Genomic DNA, 19,887 nt, shown 5'->3' on the forward strand with positions numbered 1-19,887 from the left:
AATCCGACCACATTTGAAATGCTCAATTGTTCTGCCGTCGCGCAAGAAATTCTCTCCTTTCTGTCTGAGGTGATACACATTACCTCATGTGTTTGTTACATTTGGTTCTGCTAAGCCAGGCACACGCACACGGGTATTTTCATCATATTTATTTATTCACAAAATATATAGAATATATATATATATAAAGCGAGTAGCAAAAAGGCGAAGCACGAGAAAGGTTTTTCGCTGAAACGATCATTGATCTCGTGATCCAGTGCGACTCTCGAGCAGAAATTTTCAATGTATGGCAACAGATGGTAAAATTATAAATTCGAGATTTTCCCTCTTCGCATGTATTTCCGACACTCAGACCGTCTCACTCTTCCCACCAATGGATGCCAAAAGTATTATATAAATATGAATTTCTTGCCAACTGATGCCCCTATTAATTCATCATAAAGAATTGATCGCGCGCTCTTTCTGCAATATTCGCCCATCAAGCCAACAATATACATACAAATGCGATCAACATATCACGATCACGATAGAGAGAGAGAAAGAAAAAAACCCGCACATTAACACTCTTCGCGACATGCAAAAACAAGAGTGCGTCAAGAGCCGAAGCATGTCATTGAGATTTGTGATTAAGTCAAACTTGTAAAAAGTAGAAGGTTTAGAGGAAACTTTCCTCTAACATTGTTGGACAGCTGCAAACGAAAAATAACACAAACTCACGTGCTATTGGTAAATATTTGTCGATCAGCGCTTTGCAGACAGAGAGAGAGAGAGAGAGAAAATTTTTTCTAGAGGTTTACAGTCAAGTTTTTCATCCAAATTTGTTGAGGAACTCTTTTAACTGGGCGGAGCTTGCGAGGGGGCGGAGCATAAGAGTGAATTCCTGTTTTGACACTCTCAAGCATGTCACGCGCCGTATTTCCATCTTCTCCAACGAAAGGATGGCGTCAGAGCTGTTTCTCCGTATGACAAGGAGAAGTTTGCTGTGAGAATTGACCACCTGCCATCATTTAATCCCCAAAACATGATCGTAAATCTATTTCTAGTGCCCCCAAAATGCACTGCGCAGAGCACAAGAAGCTACTCCGTCGTGTGTTATCGCGTTATTCAAATGAATTTCACTCGGTGACTAATGGATTTCTTGAATCAGTTCTTTTATCGTACGAAACAACAAAAAAAAAGAAGACGACGAAATGCTCAGCAACTGGAGTTTCGGGAGAAGCCCAAGGGAAAGCCATCCGCTCATTAAAGCCATGTTCGCAATGGCGGATAATCCCCCACGGAAATTTGCGTGGGATTTCCAGGCGAGTGTTGCAAGGAAGGAGAATTCTTGCAAGAATCCTCAACCATATCGCATTATGTGATGGAAAGTTTTGCAACTTCTCCAACATTTTAATTGAATAATCCACTCAGCAAATCTCCCCAAATTCAACCCGTCCGCACAACACCACACAATTTCCCCTTTGGGGACGTCTGAGAGCTTTCGCGCTGTGCGCTTTCTGACTGTTCACACGAAAGCTCCACCGTCCAGAAAAGCCTGTAGGCTTGTGCCTTGCAATTGTGTGATTGATAAACCTCCGCCCGATTTGTCCGGGTGACAGGCGTCAAATTGATATAATTCCACGAATATGACCGTGAATTGATATTTTCTATCATTGTGTTTGTCTCACAGCTCAATTTGCCTTCCAAGTGTTGCTCGCGATGAGGCGCGAGAAGGCATATTTAGTCACATTTGATGATGTAATCAATTGAAGAAGCGAATGCACGATAAAATTCGAGATGACTTCTTGTGTGTGTGACCTAGAAAGGCGAGAGTGTGGCTGTAAAAATCGTATGCAAATATGCCACTCCCGATTCAATTATGGCGCTCCGCCATTCATTCCTCGTCTGGAGATCACACACACACACACACACGCCCCACTTGCCCTTGTCCTTTCTCTCTCTCACAAGGGGGATATTTTCCTAATTTATGGTGAGTTGATAAATATTGGGCGGCAAATTCATCCACCCACTCCTTCCAACCTCGCACGCGCTTCTTTTTCCGGGGCCACTTCGGCAAAAAGTGAGGCGAATCGATCGGTTCATTTATTTTTATGACTCTGCAGAGTTTGACAAACAAACACTGGGCTTCGGAGACTAATAATGTAACTAACCATCAGAGTGAAGGAAATATTCTGCGGCGAACTTCCACAGGGGGTGACAAGAGGGAGAGTGATCAAATTTCGCCTCATAACTGTCTCCATTGGATTAAATTTATTGGTGGGGCTATTTTCGATTAATGGGGTGAAGATTTCTTCGGGAGTAGAAGGGTGTGTCACTCACCATAAAACCACCCCATTTGGCGCTCTTGCAAAATTTCTTACAGACAAAATTTCGCGCAATACCTAATTTGATTAATTACAGGAATTCGATGGTGAATTCCTTTAATAATATTATGTATGAAATCTTACGCTTTAATCAATCCCTAAATACTTAAAGGGAAATCTCATTTGTCCCAATTTAATTGGCATTCTGAAGGAAGCGCTCAAGAAGTGACACTTCACAATGCTCCACTTTTCTCTTTGTCACCTTAACACTTAACTAAGACTGTAAGTTTTTCACGATACAAAAACTATTGCCACGGTTCCCATTGAGATTGAAGAGCTGTGATATGTCTATATCTATTCAGTTCTTAACCTCTGCACAAGGGGAAAGTCATTAGTTGATTTTTGAGGAATCTCAATTTAAATATTGATTTTTTTTTACCACAAACTGAATTCAATGTCCTAATAGTAGGAAAAAAGCAGCGCTCTGATCACAGGGCCAAATTTGCATTTGAAAAGTACAATCGAAACTTCTACTTGCCTCTAAACTGCTGCCCTCTGGCGGCAATGTGTGGTAAAAATATTCAATATTTCATTCTATTCAAATTCTAATTGAAATGATTAGCAAAGTATCAATTGAATAATCACAAAACTAAATAACTTGGTTCGATTGTTAGCCTCTGCCTGATTCGCCCTGGTCGCTCTATTTCTCTCTCTCTCTGTTTCACTTGAGCAAATTCATCCAAATTTCCCGAGACTCCCTGGGAATGTTATTATTTTTTATTTCCACCATCTCGGGGATACATGTATAAATAAGGTTGGGGAAGTTTCTGTTGGCTGGGCCGACAGAGTCAGTGGAAAATTCATACAAGTGGGAGAGCATCCCATAAATTCTCGTCGACTTTGCGACTTTTCGGCTGCTCCTATCTTTCAGCACAAACTGTCTAGAGTCTCCCAGGGTATTTTTCGTGAGGGTAGTTCTGTCGCCTTCCACCTCCACACTCCCCTGAGATGATTAAATCATGCCGACACGATGGAAATGGAACAAATATTGCACACCGCCACCCCTTTTCCAATAAACACAAATTTTCACGGTGTCTCGTAAAATGCAATAATGCGCGATGCTTGGAAAATGACTGCCTATTCATCGTGCCATTTTATCATCGCCATACATTCCGAAAAAAAAAAAATACTTCATTTTTGCAAAATGTCCCAATGCAAATTGCACTGATGCCTTGGGGATTTCTTCCGTTTCTTGTGCACATCTCAAGGGAATATATATTGCAATTGTCATTATTGCATTGCAAACGCAGAAATTATATGGAGTGAGAAAGAATTGTTGACACAGTGCATTCTCTCAGTCAAACGACTGTTGAATAATAAGACAACAAGAGAAGCTGAGCTATGTGGAATTATTAGAAAGTTTTCGAGCGTCTCATATTCTTTACTTATTGTTGTAGATGCGGTTTTCAGACCATTTTGCCATACAATCGCTTCTGTACTCCAGCAAATCCGCCAACAAGCTCACAAGTGCACAAACTTTCCAGGCTCTGTCGCATCCCCAGCTTTCCCTGAGTGCATCCTGAAGACTCAATCTCTCACTCGATGCCGCACAAGAGACTATGCCTCTGTGTGTCTGAGGGAATTTTCTGTGCTCAAGTTCGCCCATGGAATTGTCATTGGCGAGACAGAGAAGACAGGGAACAACTTAAAGTGGTGCCTCTCAGAGATACAGGCTGATGTGGGGGGATGGCAAACGAGAATCTCATTCATTTGTTTGTGCATTTTAATGGCACTCGAGATGCTGGAGAATGTAAATGTATTTGGTGGCGAGGAGAGAATGAATTTTGCCAGTGACATACTAAAATGAACGTCGGCGGCTTTTGTGCTTGTCACGACCATCTCTCCGAAATGCTGAGGCGTCTTCCATGGTCACAAATGCATTTTTAATGATTGCCAATATTGTAGACCGAGATATTATAGCATTTTCCAGCTCTTTATCTCTCTCTCTCTCTCTCACACTCTCAGATAATTCCTTCTAAAACCGCGGAAATTCTGTTTACACATATTACACTTTTTATCACACTTTTTCCCACCCATAAAAATGTACATTCACCTAATGTGTGCGCCCTTAAAGTGCTGAAAAGCTCCACATGTTGAGCTTTTAATGGAATTCAGTTCCCAAGAGACCAATAGAGAAGAGAGTGGAAAAAAAACGTGTAGGAAAAGCCCAATTACTCCAATTAGAATTTACGCATAATTTCTCTATTTTTACTCATTAATTCGTCGTGACTTTTCCCTAACTTCTCCATGGCTTTTGTATAGAAGGAAATGAGCTGGATAATGAAAATACTGAATGTAAAGCTAAAAGCTTTTGCATGAACTAATGATTCAATTAATAACAATTATTTTCAATCTGTGATTTTTTTTTTTCCTCCTGTCGAGCTTTTGTTGTGCTAACTAAAGACATCCCAGTGTTTGTTGTGTGTATATTTCCGAACAGAGAGAGAGAGAAATCACAATTGGAAGGGCTTCTCTCGAGGACAGAAATAGTGAAGCCCATTGAGTGTACTTGAGGCACGGAGTGGCAAAATGTCCGGCAGCAATATTCAATATTGTGGGGATTAAATGGACAAGCGACGAAGCCGCCAAAATGCCATTCACCATATTATTGTCACCCATAAATTCAAACTTTTGTGTATTATTTTGATTATCGGACACACGACGTAGTTTTCATACTCCGCATAAATTATTCATTGTGCGCACTTATATAAATTCCCAGTCAATTTGGGGTGGGGTTTTTTCTCTCCTTTCCATATGGAAAGGAGGGTTCCTGAAGCCCTTCCTTCACGGTCCCGACTATGATTCTCTATTCCATATACTTTCCCTTCTTATGCTCAAGACAGCGAATCACAATTCCACCGCGAATTGCCTTGACAAACCCCTCGAGAGGTTTCTCAGCACCAGAAACTTCCCTCTTTTCCACCCAGATTTTGCATCGCCTCGAGACGTTTTTCTTTCATTCAGGCCAGACAGAGAGCAAATTGGCAGGAATCTATCCACAGCAAAGCGAATGAAAATTCACTGAGAAAACACTTCAATTCCACGAGATCGAATTTTCTCTGGTTGAAATTAATTTTGCAGCCAGTGAAAAGCAGCCCAGATAATTGAATTGAGAGATAATTCCGCCTGTAGACACTCGCAAAGGGTTAAAGTTATACAACTGTGTCCATATAGGAAAATTCATATTGCAAAATTTAATATTCAACCATTACATAAATTACGTGCTGTGTAATTGAAATAAACAATTCCCATCCTCCATCATCTGCAGAAAAGTCACCAACAAGTCGTACAGCAATCAATTCATTGAGGAAAACATTCGGCGACGGAGTAAAACTCCCCGGAGAAAAACTTGGCAGGGTGAGAGTGCAAAAAGTGGAGTCACTTTCTTAAATTAAAATAAACATCTTGCGAATTTTCGAGTCTCTGGCAATCACTCAGGCCTCACCCTCGGCCCACCATAGCCACCCCCCCCTGATTTCCCCACCCGCACCGTGTGACGTCAGAACAGGAAGCGTCCGGCCGGCGCTCGGTGATCGACACGTTTCGCAATCGAATTGAATGAGCACCAGAGCAATATGGTGTGGGGCTTCTCTGGTCGATGTTTACCGAACTCCGAATGTACAACTGACGATATGATATTCCGAACAATCTCACTCACATCAATTTCCCACCCCGAGAATTGAGGAAGACAACGAGTTCAATGGACAGGGGTTGAGTCGTTTGGAGACGATGCGAAAGGGTTTCACTGCCGCATTGTTTTGTGCTGAGGGATGATGACCAGAAGGGTTATAGATACGCACACACACACACACACATCCATGTGAGGTTCAATCCATAAAGCTGGAAAGCATTGGATTTTCCATTCATCGCCCTCTTACAATTTTCCCCCGGTGAGGAAAAAGCAAACCCTCTTTGCAACATAATGATTATCTGTAATTTCATTTCCTTATCGCGATCACCGATACGCCCTCATGAAATGATTGTAAATTGCATTTTGGCACATAATTTCGCCATCTGTTGACTTCTGGTCACTGAGAGAGACTGCAAATGGCCATATAAAGGATGTCCAATTAGTTTTGAATACACACTTCGGAAAATAGAAAGACAAATTCGTCATATTCACAATATTTGAAGTTATGCCAAAAATCGATATATTCCGATTTAGGAGAAAATTGGAGAAAAGTCAATTTATATCATACAAATGAAGTTGCAATAGAATTCGAATTGCTTTTCTTCGAAATACAGAAACAAACAGAAGCTTGAAGGTTGGATAAGGAAAATTTCAGAAGTAGAAGAAAGAGCAAATTGCACTATTCGCTTTATTCATGCAATATTCTGTAAAAAAAAACATTTTAAAAAATTACTATAGAATCATAATGTGACAACAAACACCAGAAATAATGAACTATATCAATTGTGCTGCAGTAGCATTGTTCGCATCCGTGGAACTGCATAATATAGCCTCCTCCTTTGCCGTGGTCGTGTGGCATTTAAACATATTTGCGAGGGTGGTCAGGCAGCCCCTGGCGAAAAATAGACAATATTCACCTCGGCAGCTGGCAAATTGTGGCTGGATTGTAATCATTTTCTCCTCATCTGGTATTTTGGTTATTTTATGCGTGTCGCGCACGTTACAATTTGCATACTCTGCTGTTTTTTTTACCACCAAGTGAACGACAATCAAATGGGGAGCTCTCAACCCCCCACGAAAAACACCCCGTGTTGGGACACAATTATCATCCAACCCATATAGCAATAATCTATCTCAAAAGGGTCACAATGTGTTCATTGGGATGTTGTATTTAGCATACAAATGATGAGTGTTTTCCTGATATACACACACATGATTAACAGGGTGAGAAAAAATATCACTCGCGTGGGGTGATTTCGAGGGGTTTTTTTTTTGGGGAATCACCCCAATTTCAGTTCTGAGAAGTAATTGAGACGATTTCCTCGGGTTATTTGATCGTGCAGGATCATATTTCAGACGCCATGCGTCCGGAAGTCGAGATGGTGGCATTCTTGGCCGGAAGGTATGAGTTTGTGTGCGTGAGCAATCTGAGTGCCGAGAAGCAAAATCCGCCGACATAAAAACCAAATAGAGCCGCATTAGCATAATTCTTAAGGTCATTGGGTAAAGCGCGCGATTCTCTTCCATGTATTTGTGTGCACTTTTTTTGTTACGTCTCTTGAGAAAAGTGAGTCACAATCCTGCCCACGAAATCATAGAAAATCACCCGATAGAAATGCTTGAGCATCGGAAACTGTGACAACATTTTATGCTCCAAGAAAACCACGTGCAATTGAGCAATCATTTAATTAATCCCCAAACCATTTGACTCGATCTTTTTCTTCTCAGCTGAACGCGCGGAAAGTTTTCGAAGAGCCGCTGAAAGAGTGGCATTTGAGAGTGACGTGGTTTTGATGTGTGGCTGCAGAAGAGAATAAGTGTAGGCGAGGCGCGATTTTCTAATTTTAGATTCAACTTCAAAAATCAAAATCATCATCTTCTCTAAGATGTTGTGGAAAAGCCAACCATGAAGGCGAGACAGAGAGAATTGCGAAAGAGTAGCACAGTTTCAGCTGCTCCAGAGGTTCTTCAACGTTTAAACATTGTGCCAGAGGAGGAATTTGATTAGTTTCTCTGTACACGGAAAATGTAGACTATGTAATTTGTGGGTAAGAATATTTTACAATCACTTTTGCTTGTAAACAGCCAAGAATTCCATGCAAGAGAAAGCTTAACGTCCATAGAATCACCGGAAGAGTTAATTTTGCCATTTCTTCGCCTCTGCTTTCTTGCCCCCGAAGCCGGGCATGTCTGAGTTATTAATAATTTCCTCATTGTATTCTGGCAATTCGCCCCAATAAACTTTAAAATTATTAATATTCCACAGCAAAATTTCGCCTATAAGCCATCAAACCAAACTCAGCTTCCCTCGAAACCATCGATCGGAAGTGATTTTTGAATTTTCCGCGGGCCAAAGATGACCTCAATATCACTTGCAGCCGACTTTTCATATATTCATGTGCATTTTCTCTACATATCCGCAAAGTGGGTGCCTTTTTTGGGGGAGGTGGGCGGCTGAAAAAAGAGAGATCCAAACTGAAAAGGCAAGGAAAATATGGTGAGGAAAGACGAGCAAAAATTTATTTAACCGATAAACTTTGTTGTTTGATCGATATTTGAGTGGCGCGCGAAGGGGTGGGTTTTTTGGTCGCCCTCGGGGGCTTTTTGCAGGCGCCTCGTCGCCACTGTGTCTTTTCCATCAGACAGCAAAGAAAATCCCCTGACCCTCGCCGCGCGCCCCCCATTGGCGAGGGTGAATTTTCAAACCGCCACGGAGAATTCTCTCCATATAAAAGACATTATAGTGACTGTAAGGCGCCTCCCTCGGAAAAAACTGGCTCAAGCTTTGCTCCCTTCGTGCCACATTCACATTATCTCAGACGAGGACAAAGAACGCACGCTGAGCCACACAAAATGCTTTATAGGTTTTACAGTTTATTAAAAGAAATGTTTGGACGGAGAAAAGTAGTTTTGCACCACTGACTGAAAATAGAAATCAAAAGTCATTTGGAAATTAATGGGTGTCTTGAGCGAAAAGATGGCGCCACAACTGGAAAGGGCAAATGCAAAATTGGTAATTATCGATATTTTGGACTTTCTCAACGAATTGTTCAGGCTAGATTTCAAGGCCTAACTTCATAACTTCAAAAACACAATTCGGTATCCACAGTATTTCCATAGTTCTACAAGATTCCTTCAGAAAAATCTATTAGAATTCCATCGTTTGAGGTCCTTTTCGTCTTATTTGGAACCTAAAAGAGTTATTCCTTTGAATTTTCACTGGAAAAACCATTAAAAATCCCAAGGCATTGGGTCTAGAATAAGAAGAAGTCTCTCATACGCATTTTAAAGGTTAGACAATGGATTTTCTTACACAAATACCCATAGACGGTGGAAAAGCCCAGACACAATCCATCAAAATTTGTTCGAGAACATCTATTGTTGTCCATCAGGAACTTTAGCGAATTTCCACATAAAAAAAATCACACAGGACATAATGGATTGTTCGGTAGGAATCGAGGGCGAATTCATCATGACTGTTTTAACTGTGTGCTTTCAATTGGTGCATGAAGAATCATTAGCGAAACTCCTTGAAACCCGGCAGCGGTCATCGAATCCGTAGAATGTCAATGTTTGATAATAGCGCGTCATATTCATGTGAAATTTCAAATATCAGCACTCAAGCTTAACATGATTTGAATACACAGCCGCCACTGTCTTCAACTTGGCAAACTATCTACCAAAAAAAAAATCATCTGCACAGACAGTAGCAAAAAGCTCAGCTTTTAATTTAAAACAAGAAGCAACATCACTGCCTGAGATCATCCACTCATTCGAGAAGACGCCTGGGAAATTCCTGAGAAGCAGAAGTGGGAAAATGAAGAAAATTCACATCGAGGGTGAAAAACTTTCCCCATATTAGTAGGTATAAAGCGAGAGAAAGAGAGAGAGAGGAAATTCTAACAAGAAAAAGTTTGTAATCTGGCGCGCCAAAGCGATATTTGGACAATCTGCTACACTTTCGGCATACAGTCTCGGGGAAGATTCTCTCTTGTGTTGGCGCTCCTTCACGAGGGTGAGAGTGGGAATGTTCCCTCCTCGGGGCTGTTTCACCACCACACCGAAATTCCATGACCAATTATTGGTTTTTGCGGAGGAAAGTTGAAAAATATGCCAACATCGACACTTCTCTAGCCCAGAAAAAAAAAGAACATGGTTTTGTGTGCCCGTGCGAGGAAGCGCGGACAAAATGTGTCTCACCTATTAGCAAGTTAATTTTCTTCACCCGTGAATTTTCCATTATGCCCATTACCATATTCAATGTGCCGAATGGCAAATATGCCTTGTCGCGTTCAATTCTGCCATTCCCTTATCTAAACTCCACTTCGCCATGTACGAATTTTCGACACTCATCGCCGTGGAATTGTCTAAAGGAATTACGCTGGGATTGTTCTTCAAGGTTCACCGGTCGCTCTCCAAGTGATATTAAAAATAAACCACATCGTTAAGTTTTTCTCTCCCTCTCCAGGCCACCATATATATATTCTCTTGCAAGTGAAAACATCATTATTAAGCTTTTTACAGCCCAAATAAAAACCACTTTAACTGGCGCGCGCGACCATCTGAAAAGGGGGGGAGAAGGAAAATTGCCACTGAGTTCACTCATGAGAGTGAAAACAAATGGATGATCGTCATCGGGAAAAATCATTTAATTTGCTTGAGAGCACAGACTGTGTCAATGCAAATGCAACTGCTGTAAAAGGTTAACATTTTCTTGCTGTTCTTCAGACATAATTTCTATACTTAGAATATTGTCCTACTTTTGCCTCCAACAAAGTCGTTGACATTTTGACGGGTGAATCGAAAACTAAGGAAACTCAAAATCGACATTTTTCAAGAAAGTGAGTTGAAAATTTTCTATTATTGTGGCTGCGAAATTTACCAAATTTACCTGAAAACTATCGAAACACCTTCTAATCGGTTCTATAATAATTATTTTCTGAATTTTTCAGTTGATTTTATTGCAATTTATTTATATTTGTGAGTAAAATATGGCAAAGTTGATGGAAAAAAACAGAAAATATTGCTTTCCAAAAATACCTGGAAAAATGAACTTTTCATAGTTTTCAATTCACCCGTCACTTTGGATGTTTTCTTCACCCGCCAAAGTCTGGTAATGTGATACGCCTTGCGTTTGAATTGCCACACACTGTCTTCTTGCCAGAGGACATGGAAAAACTTTAGCAATAATTTCCCAATGCCTTCTCCACTGCAATAAATTGACAAATAGAAAAGTTTCCCTATAGCCAGAGAGCGTCTTAGAAGGTGTGCGCGTTTCAGCGTCGGAATGGAAAATGCGAGTTGGCGAAAAAAGACACTCATCGTCCCCAAACGGCCAAAAATAGACACCGAAGAGAGAGAGTCATTTCGTGGAAAAAGGTACAAAGTTGATGTGTAATGAGGAAGACGAAGGCGAGAAAAAAAAGCCCCACGAATTAGTGGAGATTTTCTCTTGAAACATTTTCCAGGTCATTCACTTTCCCAACAGTGAAAATCCCAGGAGAGTGAGCGACAGAAAGCTCTCATGGAGATGATCTCTGGGCGTCGGAATGTGGAACTAATATACATACACACAACACTCCTAGTTCTCCATCGCCGCTCAAGAAAACTTTCTTCTGCATGAGAACCCCAACTTTTGCATGCAAGACAATTTTAACAAGCGCCCGTAACATGAAATTACTTTTCGATTTGGAGAAAATGCACACGGAAAGTCTCTCCCCCCGCCTCGCTTCAGGGTGGAATTTATTGGCGAAAAGCTACCCCAATCCCACCCCATCGTGAAAAGTGGGACACAGCACACAATTCTCATGTCACTGCTGCCCGGAATTTCCACTGAGGAATTTTCCAAAAAGACCCCTAATTCTCAAGCAGTTCGACAAGGCGGAGAAGAAGGGCAAAAAGGGGTGAATATTCAAGTTTTTGCACTAAACAATTGAAAATGAAGCACTTTCAACCCTTCTCTCGAGATGCTGTATGGCATGATGAATGGCAGCCGAATGAGAACGTCTTGTGCAGCAAATGAAGCAAAAATTTCATGCCTGCGGAGAGACTCATTATTATATTTCTTCAAACTCTGACTTTCGAGAATCGAGAGGGAATTCCACTTGAAGATTCGCCTTCCTCTTTTCACCCTCTCTCTCTCTCTCATATAGCTGTGAAAAAACGGTGAGAAAGTGTCGTGAAAAAAATCAATTTTATGTGTGTATTTATGCCACACGACCATCGTGACTGGAAATCAGTGATAAACCTTATCAGATTTGGGGTTTTATCACACCTCTTTCGCTTTCTAAATCACTCAAGTTCCAACACTCAATGCGCACTTATCAGCGTAACCTTCATGGAGAGGGATTAATTCGTCGACGAAAGCACATCATTATCATTTTTCTTGCATGCTGATTATTCCCTCAGCTATTTTAAGAACTTCCATTGCGTATATTTCTTTTTATTATCCTGGAAATACAGGTCAAAGAGACGATATTTAGACCAGAATTACCAGAATTATAAGTAAATTGTTCTAATTCTTGAAACTTGAATGAAAATCTTCATCAGGCTTCAATGCATGCCTTTGATATTCTAGCTTCGCTATTCTATTAATTACTGAAAAGGAATTACCAAGTGCAATTGAGGCTTCAATTCTCCTTAATTACAGAGAGACATGAAATCCAAAGATACCCTTGACTAAAGGTGATAATATGGATATCAAAATGCTCCACAAATCATAGTTAAAAAAATGAATTCCAATAATCGAAATAAATGATAAACAATTCTTAAGCAATTTTAAAATTTCCTAATAAAGTCATAAGAAGAGAAAACAAGAATAAGTCTTCAACATTGTTAAGAAGAACCGGCTTAAAATTTTGTGCACTTCTTTCATCATTAACATTTATGTTTTCGTGCATTATAATAATTAGTGAGTTCTAACATTTAATATACATGTCTATTTTTCCAACACAATTCGCTTGATGTACCATGAATTTTCTAGTTATCTTTTCATGAAAATTTTCTGAATTCTCCATTCATGAACACCACCAGAAACTTGTCAGAAGGAAAAACTTGCAAAACTATATACTTTTGACTTAAGATAAATATTGTTTTACACCAAAAGCAAGATGCACCTGACTGAAGAATGTGGGATCTCGTGAAAATTCCCGAAGTAACCAACACTGTGAGTTGGCAGGAAAAGTCTGGGAAAATTCATGGGTGCGGAGCCACAGATAAAATGTGATGTTGGGTTGAATGAGTGGGTGGATATTTGGCTTCATCTGCACTATTTTTAGCATCACACTTTTCTCTCTCGTTGGAATATCGAGAAGTTGGGCATTTCTTCGTGAAAAACTTTTACCGCCAGCAATCTTTTCATTCTCGCGCGCCCCAATATTGATTTAATGGACATTCTTTCGCCACTTGCGACTTAAGGAAAACACTGAGAGGAGAGAAGATCAAGTATTCTGTGGTTCTCTCTTCATTTTTTTTTTTCGTATTTGAAATGCTGATTTTTCAGCATGATTTTCATCACCCGTCACAGTTTGAGCACGCCACAGTGTGTCTGTGTGTGTGTGTATTTTTCGGCTAATTGATAAGAAAAAGTCGGGCGAAGAAGCATGAATGTGATGAAAAAATTGTAACTGAGTGGCGTCCACCCAGAACGACAGAGATTGTGTGCGATGAATAAGAATTTCTGTGTGCAGAATAAATATAAAATGGGAAAAGAAAACGGACAAGAGAGACGAAGAAGCAAACCCTCCCGATCGTTAGAACACAATCTTCTTTCGTCTCTTAATCTCCCTTCTTCGCCTCTTTTTCACTTCTTCTTGCTCTCCTTTTTCCTTTTGTGCCTCGACCACCTTATCTCCTACACACTTTGGCACATTTTGCAGTGCGCGCTGGCCGAAAAAAAAAAAATAAGAAGTGGAAAACAATAAGACCAGACACCCAAGAAAGCCACTTTTGTGCATCGAACTGGGGATTCGTCTCGTTGAATTAATGCCCCGAAAACATGATTACATGCTCAAACTGGTTTTAATTCTTTGCCCGCACCGCGTTTCACTCCTGCATCGCAAACACTCTCTGACCGTTTTTTCGCGGAGATTTCTGGAGATCGCCAAAAAAAATCGACCTGGGATTTCATCGTCAATAAAACGCCACACAGTAAACGGAGATTCAGTTTTCGGTAGAACAAAAAAAAAATGACATATTCCCTGATAACACAGCGTCTTATCATGCCGCTTTAGACATTTTATACTTGTTTTTATAGATTTAACAGACAGTCTTAGTCCCAAATTTTGTAGTTACAATCAGAAACAGATTTTCTATGTTTCGTCTATGTTTTTTTCGGATACAACTTCGACTTAGATCATACAAAATATATGTTTTCAAGTTAGGAAATTCACTTTTCACTTGAAAATACAACTCTTTATGTCCGCAAAGCTCTCGACTTATCCCTGCATCTCGGCTCAGATAGAATACATAGAAAAGATAGTTTCAACTTACACCAAATCCAATGCCTGCGATCCTCAAAAGAGCACTGTGTGTGTGTGTTTCTTGCCTTCAATTGTTAAACACCACTGAAGTTGAATCTTATAGCACAAAATATGTAGTTTTGAGTTAGACAATCTCTATTTAGCTCTCTTTCTCTCTCTCTTTCTATGTTATCGAGAATATTTGGAGTTAAGATTAAACCTTATGAACATTCACAATCACTCAGAAATTTTATTACAATTTTTTTTTTTACTTTTGCCTTTAATTCCTATGTTGATTAACGTGTGTTTTAATTTTTAAGAACTAACTTTGCAGATTAGATTTGATTTAATTTTTTTTCCTTTTCTTTTTTTTTATAATAACTTTTCACGCACGTGTGATTCAAAGTATGGAGTTTATCCAGCGGTTCCTTTGCCAAAAAAATACCTCTCCTACGGAGACTCTACGACAGTAGATTTGATGATAGGTATTGACATTATCCGGAAAAACTGTTTCGACTGCGAATCTCACCAAAAATCTTGCGAAACTAGCGGAGATTTCTCAGCAATTCCGGACAAGAAACTTTTCTCAGAGTGTATTTTTTTTTTTAATCTTGGAGACGTTGGCTGTTTTTTATTCCGTTTCTTCTATTCTTTTTTTTTCAGAGAGAATTACAATTCACCGGTTTTGTTACTTGATTCTTGCTTGAATTCCTTTTATACATTAATAAGCAATAAAAGCGGCAAAAATGTTGCGGGGATGCGAAACAGCGCGACCTTTCGTACACGTAGTCGCTCGTAGACTGAAGACGGTTTTTGGTGAACTGAAATTTTCTGCCTGGCGTCCGGCAAACTCAACCTACTGTGACACGAATGGAGAGCGACAGAGAGCGAATGTCGAGTGTCTACCAGACTATAGTGCGACCGAGAGCTGAGATTGTGTGGCAGGGCAGGCAGAAAGAGACGAAATTGGTGTTGATCATGGAGAGTCGGCAAATTTCCCCTCTTCAGTCGGATTATAGCAGATCTGCGCCGCTTCGTCTCACTCTTCACTATCCAAATGACACGTTCACGAGCGAGACGAAGGTAATTGTAGCCTTGCAAAATGCACCTCACTCACTCTCTCTGTCACTGAGAGAACTGCGAGCGGCGACTGTCGGTGGCAGGATTTTCCCCCGCCAGACAGACATCCTTTCCAGGCTCTCTCGCCGCGACAGAGCGAATGTTCACCCCACCATATGTCACGAATCGGACAGAGAAGCCCCCATTGACAATCCCCATTGGCGCGAGCGAAACAGCACGACGCGGGGTTGGAAGAGGAAATCCTCTCGCAGAGACATAATGTTGGCCGCACACGGAAATTCAAGCCCCGAAGGTCAAAAGCCCAGAAGGATGATTCTCCTGGGGCGCATGAGGTGAGCGAGACAAGGAGAGCATGTCTCCAGTGAATCCTTTTCATTATCCTTGACAAGAAAATGAAGTGAAGGCACACAGAGCACACTTTGGAGGGTGATCATGGTCAAATTAACCCCCATTCGATGAGATATGGGGATTCTTTTGAACTTTCAACGAGGGTCTGGGGCGCCGATTTGAGTGCGCCACACACGAGACGTGGCCAGAGGGAGTTTTGTAGTTTGCAGCACATAACTTGCAAGTGGAATTACTGTGCATTATGCTCAAAAAGCTCTGAGCATCTGGAGCTCTGAATTTCTTTACTTCACATCACAAATGACAACACTAAATGCTGTTGATTAGTCCTCTTCCAGGAACACCTCAATATGGTTCTACATAGTCGATTATGAGACCCTTAAATCATATTCACGACCATTTCAACCTAATCCTCTTACAAACTATTAAAACCAAAAATGTATTAATCAATCCAAAGGTGCTTAAGCTGCTTAGAATGTGAAGACAAAAATGAAAAATCCTCACACAAAACCGTATCTTTGTTATTTATTAATCCAACACAATCAGGTGTTCTTCTTTTCAATATCGCACCGTATAATTTGATAACAGAGAATCCATTCAGTCCCATTGCGAAAAGGTTTTAAGAAAATGAATCAAAATTCAGGAGTTCAATGGAAAAAAAACTTAGTATTTTGGGCATTTGTTTAAAGGAGTTAACTCAAAAAAAACCGTAAAGAAATCAGATGATGCACTATTTCGAAACCTAATACAGAAATTGTGAAAAAAAAGCCTTTGATAAGACGATCGACTGGTTTGCTGATGTTTCCCCAACTCAATTCAATGCACAATCCAATTTCCTCTATTGTGCGGGTGGAAAAATTGAAGACATCATTCCATTGAAGGTGCTCACAATCACCAACAGCATCTGATGTCAAATCTGACGACCATCCCAGCAGTTGAAAAGAAGGTCCTGGACGGAAATGGCGAGTGACAAATGAAGTGGACAAAGAGATGGCGTGTAAGATAAGGATTTTTCTAGTTAAAAAGTGCAATCGTTGACATGTCCTCAAGGGGATTTCTAATCCCGACCAATATATAAAAGTTGAAGCATTTTATAACCGTAAAACTTTATATATCCACTTTGGCTGTCCTCCTTCTTTGGGAATTGACAAGAGCCACCCATCTTCACGTCCATGCAATCTTGCCAAGTGGGCAACATATCCAAAGCCTTGTGAGCTCTCGCTTGACAGGATGCACTGATGTATTGATTTTGCACTGTTCCGGGAGAGCCGCAGAAGAAGCTCCCTTCCCAAGAGGCACACCAGAGAAGAAGTGGAGAATTCAAAGAAAGATATGAGCTCACAAAATCGATTCTCCAACTTGCTTCTTTTCTCCACATCTATGACTCAGTGCACAATTGATAATGACATGTGTGTGTGTGTGTGTGTGTGTGTGTGTGTGCGATTATTATCCCCTTCATTCGCCCACGAAACCGAATATTTACTTTTCTATGCAAAATAAGGATTTTCTGGTTGTTCACCTCATCGGCAAACATGAAAGCCGAGGAATCGACCCTCGTTTTTGCCGGCTTTCGCCAAACATTTCCCTCCTTTTCTTCACCACTAAATTTGCACCTGCGAACAGTCAAAATGGGGGAAAAGCATTTGCCAACGTATTCGCTTCATTTCTTTCCTCATCGCGTGCAAGTTTGGCCAAAAAAAAAAGCCTTTTTTAATTGTGCCAACTTAACCCCTTTCCCTGTGACCCCTCCGAAAAATATGATGATGTCTGCAGAAGGGAGTAGAAAAAAAAACAGCTCCAGAGACGCGATGCCGGTGCATGTTACGGTATGGAAATGGTTTTGAATTTTTCGCGTAATTCAAATTTAATAGAGTGATAGAAGGGCGGATGAAAATCACGCACAAGTCGAAGAGTTGAGAAACAACAAACAGAGAACGACAAAAAAAAAACACTGAGAGAACAGCATGAGATGAAAAAGTAAAGTGGATGAAAAAATTCTCTTGTACACACCAATTCAATTATGTGTATACAATTCCATGATCGAGGGGATGTTTTTGCTCCATTTAGCTCAAACCCCTTTTGCACCCCAGCCACCCTGTCGTCCGCAAATGCTTCGCCGAGCCAGAATCTTGCCAATTGAGAATGGGTGCAAGAATGGCCAGCAAAAAAATTGGACTGGGAATAAATAAACTCAGTGAATTTCTTCCTTAAGTCGCTGTCCATCCCCCTCTTTTGTCTTTTACAGGCGGTACACGACGGTTTGTCTTCCCGCCACACAGAAGGGTTGATCGGGAAGATTCATCACAAAGATTCTGTCGAATGGCAAAGTAAAGGAATATTCTCTGAATTCGAACAAGATCACATTGTTCCAGTGTTTCTAATTCGCTCCTGAAATAAATAATCTGTAAATGTTGATCACAGAAGGCGGAGCGAAGAAATGGGCGGAGTTACAATACAAATTCCATCGTTCTAATTCTCTACCATTTTTATTTTCTCTTTATCAGTATTCTCTTTACCGAATCTCCTTAAGAGTGGAATAACAAGCGAATATATTCTCAAACAAATCTCCCCTTTGATAAAAAAAAGTGCTATCATTAAATATTTCTGAATACTCTCCGAAGCTAATACCACAAATCTCTTTCTCGGAATCCATTCCCCACAATATAATTAATAATTCACGTGTCGGAGAAAATGATGCAAAAAGATAGTCAGAATTTGCGAAACTCCCTTTGACGTGCAGCACGCGTGAGAGGGTTAAATTAGTATAGGGTGAATGACAAATTGATTTGAGTTCACATCTCCTTTTCCACTGCACAAAGTTAACTTTTTACTTACACTTCCACCCTTATTTCTTTCTCGGCTTCCTTTTTTGTCCCTCACCTTCCTCCTTGGCCGCTGTTCTGCAGCCCCCGTTTGGAAAAAAAGGGGATCCAGAAGAGCGCGCCTTTTGCCATGGCGAGGAAAAACGCGCGTGCCAGAAGAAAATCTAATACGAAGTCTCTCTGTGGCATTTTAGCCGAAGGTGCGGAGAAGAGCTTTTTGTGTCCTTCAGCGGAGAAAAATCCTAGCAAAAGGGCGCCTTTTTTTCCTCAGGAGGGGTGCGATGCTTATGCTAAAACATATTTTGCTGAATAGAAGACGAAATGGAAAATAGAGAGAGAGAGGGAAAAGTTGAAATTGGAATGGACGTGCCAAGGATTCAAAATGAATATGAAATGTAGTTTATTCCTCATTCCGTTGCGCTCCATGCCTTTTCCTCCTCACACTTTCACAGGATTCGAGGCAAAAATTTACCAGTCACAATCTAATGAGGCCCCCGAAAAAGAAGTTTCAAAAACCCCTCACTTTTCAGGTGCATTTCAGCATTCAAAAAAAAACAACAACCGTAAAAACTCATCTCAAATAAAAGTCCATTAAGTAAATTATACACAGTAAAGTTTAAATTGATTTTTTGCACAGCATTTCCCATTCCGCTGACTAAAGGGAAAAGCATATTTTTTAATGTTATTTATTAATTGATAAACAAAATGCAATGGTTTGTTTTAGCGAATTACACTCTTCAACAACCACACTTATTTGCACAGTCAATTTAAGGGTTCTCCGCACAAAATACATTTCATAATAAACTGTCATTGATGCATCATTTCATGTAGCAAATAATTGATTAATTGCGACGACGAAGGAAAAATCACTGAACACACTTACGTACGTCAATTCATGTAAATATCCATCAGTCACTGGCTTTTCTCTCTCTCTGCGGTCGGACGGGTCAATTTGGTCATTTTCTCGAGTTGAAGAGCGTGAAGGAGAATATTTCGTGCCTCCTCCCCCTCAACAATAACAAATAGTGACGACATAGAGAAATATGATGACAGTTTTCTCATCGGAAGACCCTTTCTGAGCCTCTCCAGGCAAGATAAAGAGTGAAAATGATGGATTTCACCCATGAAAATGGGAGTAGACAATTCATTTTTGCTGCTCTATTACGCTTCACTGATGTTTTTCCGGC

At 40.5% G+C, this 19,887-nt stretch overlaps 2 protein-coding genes across 18 annotated transcripts in view; one reads left to right on the forward strand and one right to left on the reverse strand.

Moving 5' to 3' along the window:
* The window catches only part of LOC132256221 (protein muscleblind), a 153,312-nt gene that overhangs the window by 119,043 nt on the left and 14,382 nt on the right, over positions 1-19,887 (reverse strand). For 15 of the 17 annotated variants that reach the window (XR_009468210.1, XR_009468209.1, XM_059752504.1 and 12 more), the window contains exon 1: positions 14,485-14,605. The exons of the other annotated variants lie outside the window; for them this stretch is intronic. The gene's annotated coding sequence lies outside the window, so the exon portion shown is untranslated. Of the gene's footprint in view, positions 1-14,484; positions 14,606-19,887 lie in introns of those variants that run through there. 17 annotated transcript variants of the gene reach the window in all.
* LOC132256219 (general transcription factor 3C polypeptide 3) overlaps positions 1-19,887 on the forward strand; it is a 135,742-nt gene that overhangs the window by 24,636 nt on the left and 91,219 nt on the right. The gene's annotated exons all lie outside the window — the stretch shown is intronic.

The sequence above is a fragment of the Phlebotomus argentipes genome, unplaced genomic scaffold (genome assembly GCF_947086385.1).
Source record: "Phlebotomus argentipes unplaced genomic scaffold, Phlebotomus argentipes genome assembly contig_5, whole genome shotgun sequence".
Taxonomy (NCBI): domain Eukaryota; kingdom Metazoa; phylum Arthropoda; class Insecta; order Diptera; family Psychodidae; genus Phlebotomus; species Phlebotomus argentipes.